The sequence below is a fragment of the Bufo gargarizans genome, chromosome 3, assembly GCF_014858855.1.
Source record: "Bufo gargarizans isolate SCDJY-AF-19 chromosome 3, ASM1485885v1, whole genome shotgun sequence".
In the NCBI taxonomy this organism is placed as follows: domain Eukaryota; kingdom Metazoa; phylum Chordata; class Amphibia; order Anura; family Bufonidae; genus Bufo; species Bufo gargarizans.
In genome coordinates, this window is record NC_058082.1 from 18,133,184 (window position 1) to 18,145,455 (window position 12,272).

Consider the following 12,272-nt stretch of genomic DNA (forward strand, 5'->3'; position numbering starts at 1 on the left):
GGTCCTTTCCTGGAGGATATTACATACTATACTGTGCTGATATATTACCCATTATATCTTGTGCTGCTATACGGGAAATAAGGGAAGCATTAGATTAAGAATGTAAATCTGTTTTCCCTTAGTCCCATCAGCACCAGAAGGCTCCTTCCCTATAATGTTCTTACATTATATAGTGTGCAGGTGTCAATTAAAAGGGATGAAGGCAAAACAGTCTCAGGCTGAGTTCACGCTTCAGTTATCACCATTGTGAGCCAAAACCAGCAACGAAGCCTACAAAGAGATGAGGTGTAATGGCAATATTTGCACAAGTTTTCTGTTTTTGACCGGAAACTGGTTTTGGCTCATTATAACTGATGTGAATAATTGACCAAATAACTGAACTGAAGTGTGAACTTGGCCTAACATCTAATGTGTTGTTTGAGGAAAGTAAGTTGCCACCATGGTGTAATAGATGACCTGACAACATTTCCAGATACACCCTTGTATCTTTTTCAGATTCAGGAAAGTCAACTTTTTATAATGGTGGCAATTACCATAAAGAGTCATCTGGGCTTTTCCACTTACGGGAAGAATTGTGCAGTCCTCCGTCATTCAGACCCACCCCACTCCAATCATGATCTAGTGTATCTGGAAGATAACTGATCTATTCTCGTTACCTGAGGAGAGGTCATCAATATCTGAATCTCGGGAAAAACTCCCTTAAAGACTCCTCTGGTTCATGATGCTCAGCCACAGAAAAAATGTCATCAGAATTCTGCTCCTTGTATAGCTCACTGAGTAACTTAGGTGGTGACCCTTCAGAAAAGAGATGAACGAAGTGTAGAGACATTCAATTCGGCCGATTCACCAAAGTTCGCCAAGAAATTTGATTAGTTCCAAATTATTTTGTCACAAATTGCTATAAACCAGGTATCCCCAGGCCCCTCTGCCCAATTAGATTCTCCCCACTTAGTGGCCCAATCTCGATGGCCGGGCCTTTAAAAAGGTCTCCCGCTGGCGCCGTGGCCGGTGGGGGACTGCTGTTTTAAAGAACCGCACCCAGCACTAATGTCCGCAACCGGTGGTAAAGTTGGTTGCAGACTTTTAACCCTTCAAATTCTGTAGTAATCCGGGTGTGCTCCAGCTTCTCTCTGGCAGGGATCGGGGGAGCTGGAGCGTGTACGCAGCAGCCCCTGTCCTCCTGTGTGATGGTACCGGAGATGGTACACAGCATTGAGGCAGGAAAAACGTCCGCAAACTAATACAATTGAGTGATTCACAATAGGGATGACCATAATCCCATGTTGATCCCTCCATAAGTTCTGGGATCTCTCCCTACTATGAAGTGGATGGTATTTCGCTCAATTCATTAGCACAAAGCGCAAAGATAGCCGGCTTTTCTTTTTCCTAAACTTCGTACCGATTTCCGCTTCAAATGCTTTCCTTTAGACGTCCCCATTGGTCCTCCTATACATATCGCCATAGATAGGGTCTCAGCAACTTCTACACTACAAGAGCTCTCTGAGGGGCTTTCCTCCATTCCAAATGGAAAGACCCCCGGACTGTATGGGTTCTGGGAATGGCACCAGATAGTGTGGCCCTTGGTCATGGAAACTCTTACCCTGACTATACACCAGCCACCAGATATCCAGGGCTTGGAGATTGCAGACGTCCACCACAAAGCAGCAGCTTTTGTGACAACCTTGTCGCCATTCTGTAGCTATTCCAGGGGTGCAGTTTAGTAGGATCTCCACTCTCAGGAAGTCCCAGCTTTCAGCCCTCGGCCTGTACACTCCCGGGGGGAGTCATGGGCGTCGCCGAGTCCGGTTGTAGTGGTGCTCGTGACCCTATCCGGATGTGTATAGGCCAGGGGTCGAAAGGCTCTGTGCCGGAACGGAGCAGCGGGGAACAGGCAAATTAATTTCCTAAGTGCCTAAAACTTGAACGATCCTTCAAACCAAGCCTACTCTGACATTGAGGCCAATAGTTTTTTGTTTACTTTTATTTTTGTGTAGCTTCATTCTCAGAGCCATAACTTTTTTATTTTTCCATTGACCCGCCCCTCCTCCACTCCTCTTACATCCTATGACATACAATTTCATCAGGGCGCACAAAGGGTTAAATACATTTTAAAAAAAATAATAAAAAATTAATAAATATATATATTAAAACATGTAAAAATAAAACCGTTTTTTCAGTGAGAAGTGATTTTCTTCTGTATTAGTAACAGGCTGAGATAATCCTGTATAATAAATCCAAGCTAAGCGACGCACAAAACAGCGGTGGAATCGCGATTACGGAGATAGCAGCGTCCACGCCATGAAAGAGTTAACATCTGTCCTGCGAGAAGGGGGTCGCCAATAGCAATAGAGCAGGGTCAGCCACCTTCAGCGCTCCAGCTCTGTGAAACTACAACTCCCAGCATGCACACTTACACAGCTGTTCTCATAATTACCATAGAAGTGAAAGGAGGATTCTGGGAGTTGTAGTTTCAGAGCAGCCGGAGCCCGGTCCCTGTAATAGTCTATCAGCAGAAAGTGAATGTAACAGCTCCCTATGCAAGTCTTCTATTTAACCCTATAAAGGCATCTGTAAGTAGTTCTGCAGCATGATGGGGGTTGTAGTCACACGTGCAGTACGCAGGACAGGATCTCCCAGTCACTTACCCTTCTTTTCTCCAGTCCAGGATCTTCTCTGCTTCACACACTGGTCATGTGACCCTGGGAGGTGTGATGTCACAGCAAGAGGAGGGGCTTCCTGCTCAATAAGTCATGTGACCCTGCAAGGTGTGACGTCAGAGGAAGTGAGGGGACTGGAGAGCAAGAAGCTGCTGCACTGTCTGTGTGTATGTGGGAGTAAGGGAGTTTACATGGGACTGTATGTGAGAGAAGACTGGAGGGAGGGGGTGATGTTATTTACATGGGACTGTATGTTAGAGAAGACTGGGGGAGGGGAGTGATGTTATTTACATGGGACTGTGTTAGAGAAGACTGGGGGCAGGGAGTGATGTTATTTACATGGGACTGTATGTTAGAAAAGACTGGAGAAAGTGATGTTATTTACATGGGACTGTATGTTAGAGAAGACTGGAGGGAGGGGATGATGTTATTTACATGGGACTGTATGTTAGAGAAGACTGGAGAGAGGGGAGTGATGTTATTTACATAGGACTGTATGTTAGAGAAGACTGGAGGGAGGGGATGATGTTATTTACATGGGACTGTATGTTAGAGAAGACTGGGGGAGGGGAGTGATGTTATTTACATGGGACTGTATGTGAGAGAAGACTGTAGGGAGGGAGTGATGTTATTTACATGGGACTGTATGTTAGAGAAGACTGGAGAAAGTGATGTTATTTACATGGGACTGTATGTTAGAGAAGACTGCAGGTAGAAGAGTGATGTTATTTACATGGGACTGTAGAAGACTGGAGTGAGTGGAGTGATGTTATTTACATGGGACTGTATGTTAGAGAAGACTGGAGGGATGAGAGGGATGTTATATACATGGGACTGTACGTGCCCACGTACCAGCCGGCACCTCTCCCGCACTATAATATACACTGCTGGGGGGTAACCTATCAGCCAATCCCAGTGTCACCAGTTTGGCGGGTCAGACTCTGGAATGGCTTCGCTCTCGCAGTCCGTTATGTTGACACCTGCAGCCCCTCCTTGGTCTTGGGGTACGGTCAGCGTGTTAAGGCGTCAACAGAGGCACGACTATCACCATACGCTTCTCCTTGTTTGAAGTAGGGATCGTCAGCGAGGCGACTTCCTCCATGGACAGATACGCGGGTCTTTACCAAGGCCGGTCAGGGGCCACTGCACTTCTGGGGGAGCTCTCCTCTTGCAGTGCAATTAGTTGCATTATCTTGCTGATACCAGCACCAATACTCTTGACCCAAGTATTTTAGGCTTAAGGAAGATATTAGGCTGACAGGACCCCTCATTATCCCATCACTGGTCAGAGGATAGCATCCTCTTTCCTCCACCATCCCTCTGTATCACAGGTAAGGATGGCCACCCTCGGTTAGGATATCCAAGAGGAGCTGTGGGTGACACAATTCCCAGGTTGATGGCACTGTACCCCTGTCTTACATGTCCGCTTTCAGCCCGATTTCCCCCTGTTAACCTGTCTTGTGGAGGCCAGCAGAATCCCATGACATAGCTAATGCCTTGACTCTTCACAACCCCACAACACAAAAATACAGGCCATGCTCGCTGTCACCTGACCTGAAAGCTTGGGTGCACAGTAATACGACAATGTTACCTGTCCACAACCCACTTCCTGACGTAGTCCACAGTATAACAGCTCTACTTAAAGTAAACACCAGAATAAATTAAAAACAGTTGGGCCCAGACTCACGGGGGGAATGCAAATCACAAAGACCAGCGAGGCTACACACATTCGCAAACAAGGAATACAGCCACCGACAAAAAAAAAAACAACCAGATAACAAAACAGATAACATGGACATACACAGGGAACAGACTATGGTACAGGGGTATTGTCACGAACCAGTGGGTGTGAACCCACTGTGCCACGTGTCCTACCTCTAATGGCGTTGTCTAAGTAAACCCTTCGATTCTTCACAGTACCCCTGATGGTGGAAATAGATTTCCCCAAGTGGAACACCAGGTCGCTACCTCTTGAGGAGGATAGGCAAACGAGGCAGCTGGTCCAGGAGGTGCCTGAGAAAGGTATCAGAAGTACAGGCGTTGTCAGGCAGATGGAGTCATTACCAGGAACAACAGTGCAGGACCGAAGGATGAGGCAGAGGTGTAGTCAGACAGGCAAAAGGTCAGGGCACAGGTACAGGTCAGGCAATCCGGGTTGGCAACAGGAGAGTCAAGGCTAGCTGGCAGGGATCAGATGAGAAACAGAATCCAGGAACGAGTCAGGTACACAAGTGGTTATCAGGAACCTAAGCAGAGCACAAGGACCTTGACACTGAGGCATCTGGGAAGGGGGCTGTCACTTATATATGCGCAGGCAGGAGGGCTAGGATTGGTCAGCGATGTCACATGACCTAACCCCCCAAAAAACAGGAAGTGACACGCAACGGCCCTTAAGGAAGTGCTGCAAAAAACCAGCAGCAAGCATGCTGTGGCCAGGGCTGAGATTAAACTGGGGAGTGGATCCTCAGAACCGCAGTAGCTATACAAACAGAGCCCAGAGCTGCAGCGGTGAATGGGAAGCTCTGGCTACAGATCACCACTGAGCATGGCGCCCCGGACCGTGGTGGTAAGCAGGGGAACAGCGGTGCACAGCAGCCGCTGTTGCAGGTATTAAACATTCTCATTCTTTTCTAGTCTAAATTGGCCATTTTGATTCCTCAGCACATGATGAGCCATCTGAATCTGAGAGCTAACCATTTATGGCCAAGCTGACTAGGACCTACTGTACAATTTTTACCTGATTTCAATTACATTACAATTATTTGCACGGTGACAATTCTTTGCAATGTGTCCTTTGTTCCCACATCTGAAACCTCTAACCTGGCGACACGTCCTCTGTGTTTGGTTACTGACTTCGCTATATGACCTAAGCCATGGAAAACATCTGCTGTCTGCCATGTATGGCTTAGGTCTGTCCACACTGCAGTAGTGCTCACATCTCCATCTTTTCAGTTGCTCGATGACCACAGACGCACTCCTAACAATGTTTCTTTTGCTTTTGTTTAAAACTATGGTACTATTTCTAGACTTCTGGGTAGCATTAAATTTTGGGAAATTCGGCCTACTCCTGACAGAACTACCCCCTTTTTTCCCTGGACAGGGCAGAATTTCTGGTGATTCTGACCCTGACTTTAAAATAAAAGAGAAGGCTCGCACCATTTTAAAAAAATCGTTGATGTTTTGCATGCTGGATATCAGTCGAGACCTAGTAGCAACTTCATCAATCAACTTGGCTACTATCGCATCAGTAGAGGCAGCCCGATCTTTGAAGGCCTTGATCTCGGCAGAGGACTGAGACAACTGAGCCTCAATCCTTCATTGTGCTTCGGCAGCTCTACTAATTGTGATTCCTGTACACCAGCCTGTCTCGGTCAACCTTAGCACATTCTGTACCAGTTGTGTTCGAAACCTGTTTCACATTACTGACACCGCACTGGCACTGAAGGGTTGACCGAGACACTAGTGCAGAATGCTCTGGCTTCCACAACCTTTCCTCATAAACTAGTTTAGCATGGGGACCCGTTTGGTCGTCTTATTAATTACTGTCCGCCCAGCTTGTCATGACTACAAGCCGGTGCTCACAAAGCGGACCACGGCATCTGCTGATTTGTATGTAGTGGGAAGTATGGGGTTAAAAGTGCTGTTCCTAGCTAGATGTTGCAGTGTAGAACAGTCCATACTCGCTCGTCAGAAGTCATCATCAGTGATGGTCAGTTCGCAGTGTTTGCCAACGAACACATGCGGGCTGCCATCTTGACTCACCTGTCCGGTGATGCACAGGTAAGCCCTTACCTGTGCCGGGAGCCGGTATGAAATCAAATGCGGTCACCAGGAGCAGGCAGTTCCGAGAACAGCCCGATGAAGGCCCCTGGCGGCTGTTCTCGGAACTGCCTGCTCCCGGTGACCACATTTGATTTCAGACCGGCTCCCAGCACAGGCATGGGCTCACCTGTGCATCGCAGGACGGGTGAGTCAAGATAGCAGCCCGCATGTGTTCGTTGGCGAACACTGCGAACTGACCATCACTGGTCATCATGTTCGGTCTTCTCTTTTCCAACCTGAGTTATGAGTTTAGGATTGTAAGGCAAACACAAAAACATTAAAGGGGTTGGCCACTTTCTGGCTATTTTTGACCAATGTGTTTGTAAGAGGACTGTATGGCACTTACTACATTTGTGGACAGCACAAAAGACTTGGCCAACAAGGGAGAACACCTTATGAAATATTGAAGATGGTGCAGAATATCAACACACACTATAGTAGTAAAGCACATATCTTACAAACACATTGGTCGGCAGTAGCCAGAAAGGCCGACACTTTTAAAATCTGCTAAAACAAAAAAATTTGGTTCTCTGTCGTTGATTCTGCCCTGTGAAAAGCTTTAATTGTCCGAACTCCCAGACTTAGGTGCACAGTATACCCCAACACTACGCTGCAGACCAATGTTATCTGTCCGCGCCTCTCCCACCTAGGGAACGAGTTAACCAGCTAGCTCTTGTAAGGTGGCAAGGAAAGGGTTAATGTAATGCATTAACCTTGGAATAAGACAGGGGTCTATGGGAAAGTGGGTGGGAAAGGGTTAATAATGTGCAATGATCCAAACGCAGGTGTTGTATTCTGTAAAGGGTTAATTCTTCAATGTAGGGAATATAATGCTCGTTGTCTAGTAGTACTTAGTCAGTTCCAGGGGTTTTGCTCGTTGTCCGTGGGATTGATTCTCTTGTAGGGCTGCTCAGTTGAACTCATGAGCGCCCGAGCGTGCAGGCAGGCAGTGCATGTGGGCTGGCATACAGGTACCGGCATGCTGGTGGGGGGGGAAACCAGCGTCCTATATGATGGTGGTCCCTCATATTCCTGCAACTGGACATATTTGTCCAGTTGCCCGGTGGCTTCCCAGCAGACATATGTGACTGGGCTCACGTGTGCCTACTGGGGAACGGATTGTTCCAAATGGACATCCCAGAACCAGAGAGCCCAGAAATTGATCCAACTATCCCATCTAAACTTTGACGTTTTCTAGATCTAAAAACACTATCCCTTGAGGGCTTTTCCTGGTCTGTAAATGGGTCTTGAATTCTGCTTTGGAGGCTACAATAGCGAGTATCTACTAATAAGGAGGCACAGAACAAAGATACGTTGGTATTAGTGACAAAATCCTAATTCTGCCATATTCCACATAGATAGGGTTAAAAGAACAGGTAAGTACATGAATTGTACATTCTTCAGTAAAGCTCCGGGAACAGATGTCCCTGTGAGGCCAATCTGAGGACCTGCTGAGGGTGTAGGACACCATTCGGTGATGCGGGCCATAGGGCTTGAGGTTGTTGGGACAACGGGTAAGTTTGTAGTAGTAACAGAGTAGTTCTTGGGTATAAAGTTAAGGGTGACACTTCCAGGCACCATTTATTTGGAAACCTTCAAATATCCAGATACGCTGATAGAATAAAAATAAAGGTCCATTTCCCTGCATCAAACATCTGTGTATGAAAAATCAAGAGTGATCTGTTTTGCAATGGCCATAGCTAGTTCTGGTATTTGGGTGAGACGTTTGTGTTTTCATCAGTCCGAGATGTCAGCTTGGACTCTGCTGGACCCCACCATCAAGTTGTGCCTCGGCAATCTTTTTTTTCAGTGACCTGTGCTGTCTATTTGCTTGGTTTGTTGGGAATGACCTTTGCATTAAAGCATTCATTTGGTCATAACTGTGTTCATTTGGATCAATCAAATGTTCACATTTATATCTGATTACTGGATGGGAGTGTTCTACCAGAAGATTCTCAAACTCAAGGTCATTCCTATCCTCAGCTCTCCCTTTACCGGTTCTATAAGCTGCCCACAACCTATTAGCATCGACTAGAGGATTTCCTCATTTCGCTGTGTTAGGCTACATGCACACGAACGTTGTTTGTTTCCGCGTCCCATTTTAATGGGTCCACATCAGTATGTCTGTTTAGTAGCCCCGCAAAAAAAAATAGAACATGTCCTATTCTTGTCCGTTTTAGGCGTTGTTACAAAGGATCCGCAAAAAAAAACAACTGAAGTGTGAACTTAGCCTTATTTGCTATGCTAACATGAAGCCTATAGCAGTTGGACGCATGATCCTTTGCAAAGCTTCTGCTGTTTGATCATAGGTGCCTCTTGCCTCTTTGATCTCCTCAGGTAGAGCACACCATACATTCCTATCAGTGGTGAGCGGTGATACTTTTACACCCAAAATTTACACCTCAATCTCTACTTTAGATTCGCTGCACGAAAAGTGATATGTTCCCCCGACTTCATTTTACTGCCACTCCCTTAAGAGTTTTTACCAGTTGGGTGAGAATATGCCTTTTTAAAGATTTTGAATAAAGAGCATCTCCTCTACTATCCAACCCTTGTGGTGTCCCGTCAGCATTGCTGGTGGAAAATACACTGGTTTAAAGATGGCAGGGGTCATATGTACAGACAAATCTTCACAATCGTCCTCACTTTCTTCTCCTGACTCAATGTTCCTGCTATCTCCCCCATGGCTATGGGCACTCTGGAAGAGGACTCATTAGCAATTCCTCGCACCCAGGCATATTGCTCACTCCAAAGTCCCAGTCTCATAAGCACGGACAGGAAAGGGTGCAGTAGCCGTGGCATGTTTGCTTCTGCTCTCTGTCCCTTCAGAACAGATATCCTGTATAGTAACGGAGATTCCTTGTCTATTGGTGGCATCGTCAATGGACTTGGCCAGTTTTGCCATATCAAGCTGCTCTTGTAAAACTTCAAAGGCACTCGCAATGTCTCCTCTCTCTGCTGATTTCAGCTAATGCACCTTTTAATTCCCCAGTTTTTGTATTTTACCTGCATCTCCTCTTCTGAGGATTTAATGACCTGACTTTCTAAAGAATCTTTATCTTTTCTAACTTGAGAGTTTTCCTGAATAGATTTTTGGAATTAATTTTCTAGCTCGTGTATTTTTTTCATCCATTGCCAGGCATGCAGCATGGGACCTGCCACGGCCATTCCCTTTTGTTTGGATTTATTTCTTTTTTTATGTCAACAAGGTATCATCAAGGGTTCTTCTAATATAGATGTCCGTATTCATATGCCAATTACACATGGATACCTACAGCTATATCTGGATGTTAAAGATTCAGGACCGCATCAATTAGCTCCAGTCAACAACTTTATTAGTCATGACATCCAAAAGTCTTAGATCACACAGTAAATTAATATAAATAAACATTACAATAACCCCAACATGAAATACCGTATTTTTCACCCTATAAGACGCACCTAGGTTTTTGAGGAGGAAAATAAGAAAAAAAATATTTTTAACCAAAAGGTGTGCTTTTGGTGGGTTTTGAACTAATGGTGGTCTGTGCATGACACTATTATGGGGGATCTGTGCATGACGCACTGTTATGGGGTGATCTGTGCATGACGCACTGTTATGGGGGGTGGATCTGTGGATGGCACTGCTATATATGTGTCACCCACAGATCCCCCACCCCATAACAGTGCCATCCACATATCCCTCACCCCATAATAATGGCATCCACAGATGCCCTTATATACCATAGCTAAACCTGTGAGAGAGAGGAGGGGCCGGTGCGGTCACTGTACTCTGGCCCTACCGCTCACTCACTTCCTTAATGCTTAAACATTTTATAACAATAGCTTTAATTGACGTTCCGATCCCCAGCCCCATCTGTACTACTGTGCTTACTAAATGTCCTGTAGCAGGCAGAGCAGGGCGGGCGGCCGGAACTCACTGATATCACGTGACGTGCCTGCGCCGCCTACTTTATAAATGAAGTAGGCGGCGCAGGCACGTGACGTCAGTGAGTTACGGCGGCCGGCCGCCCTGCTCTGCCTGCTACAGGACATTTAGTAAGCACAGTAGTACAGATGGGGCTGGGGATCGGAACGTCAATTAAAGCTATTGTTATAAAACGTGTTAAAGCGGACCTTTCACCGATTATTACAATGTGAACTAAGTATACAGACATGTAGAGCGGCGCCCGGGGATCTCACTGCACTTACTATTATCCCCGGGCGCCGCTTCGTTCTCCTGCTATGCCCTCCGGTATCTCCGCTCACTAAGTTATAGTAGGCGGAGATTCCAGTCACTAAGTTAATCGGTGAAAGGTCCTCTTTAAGCATTAAGGAAGTGAGTGAGCGGTGGGGCCGGAGTACAGAGAGCACACCGGCCCCACCGCATTTGCATGACACCGGCCCCTCCGTCCGTCCGTCCCCCTCCAGCTGATACATCGCAGTCTGCGATGTAAAATGGCAGCATTTTCCCACCACTTTTGGGGGGGGAGGGGTGCATCTTATGGGGCAAAAAAATACTGTAAACTAAATTAAAATGTATACAATCCATATAAATATACGTGTGCACAATATTATGATCGTAGCTACCGTCCAGCGGTCTGTTCTTACACAGTCGTGTGATGTTCCTTCTCCTCCTGTTCTTGCTTCTTCCTATATTTTTCTCCTCACTGGACTCTCTTTATACACACCTTACCATTGTCTATAATGTGACCTGCTCCAATAGCTCATATCATGGATACTTCTATATCTGTAATAGAGTGAGTTTGTGTATATCCAAATAAGACAGGTTGGAGTATGCCCTCGTTCTTTCCTGACATTTATGACTTGTCCCCGAACTACCCCTCAAATCTGATATGGTTTCTTGGGGTATTACACCAAACACATTGCACACTGGTATTGACAATTGTCAATGTGGTTTTTGCTGTAAAATGTGTTTGAATTACACGGTATGTTGCAGTAATGTAAAAAAAGTTCCAGAACACAGAAGAGGTGCAATTGCTTTTTTTCCCTTTCTCCAAAAAAAAAAAAAAAAGGATCTCCTAGACTGGGTATTCTCTACCACTCGTGGCGGTGCTTCTGCTTTTAAGTCTCTCAAATGTGCAACAAAGAAGAAACAAGTAGACGGCACTCACCAAAAAGTGGATGTTCTTTATTCCAGATGCCATAAACATTCACCGATACAGGCATGGGGCGGACAAACAAACAGTGCAGGCAAGTATTATGTTCACTGAAAATGTGTTTGAACTACAATTAGTGTGAAAGCGTAAGCTACATTTACCAGATAATAACATTGGTAAGTGCTTTACTTTTGCACCAGATACATTCAAGATTTTTTTTCTGCCTAGAATACTTCTTTAGCGGGTCCTATATTGTCCAAAAGTTTATTTTTACAAAGTCATTGATGACATCTTATGAAGTCTATTTGTCCTCAGTGTCCTCCTTATTATGGAGTCAGACACACACTGACCTCAGCTAAATATCAATTTCATTGGATGCAATTCTAGGAAATATCATTGTCCCCGTTCCTATTTCTTCAGGTAAGTTCCTTGTGGGAGAATTCTCTATTACATCTTCTCACATAATTCTCACGTTGGATTGATGGTGCTCTGAAGCCATGGTAAAACAGATATGTGCAAGGTTCCAGACTAGTCCATCAAGATTTAACAGTTCATGTAAAAAACTATGACTGCGTCTGAAGTAAAGGAGTTTTTCAGAGTAGAAAGGACTAAAATTACATGAAAGGGAACAGGGGTCACAACGTTAAAGGGTTGGTTCCAAGTTACTAACTTATCCCCTATCCATAGGATAGGG

General features: G+C 45.5%; 1 protein-coding gene across 1 annotated transcript in view; it reads right to left on the bottom strand.

Moving 5' to 3' along the window:
• LOC122931070 (zinc finger protein 773-like) overlaps positions 1–12,272 on the bottom strand; it is a 426,553-nt gene that overhangs the window by 259,267 nt on the left and 155,014 nt on the right. The gene's annotated exons all lie outside the window — the stretch shown is intronic.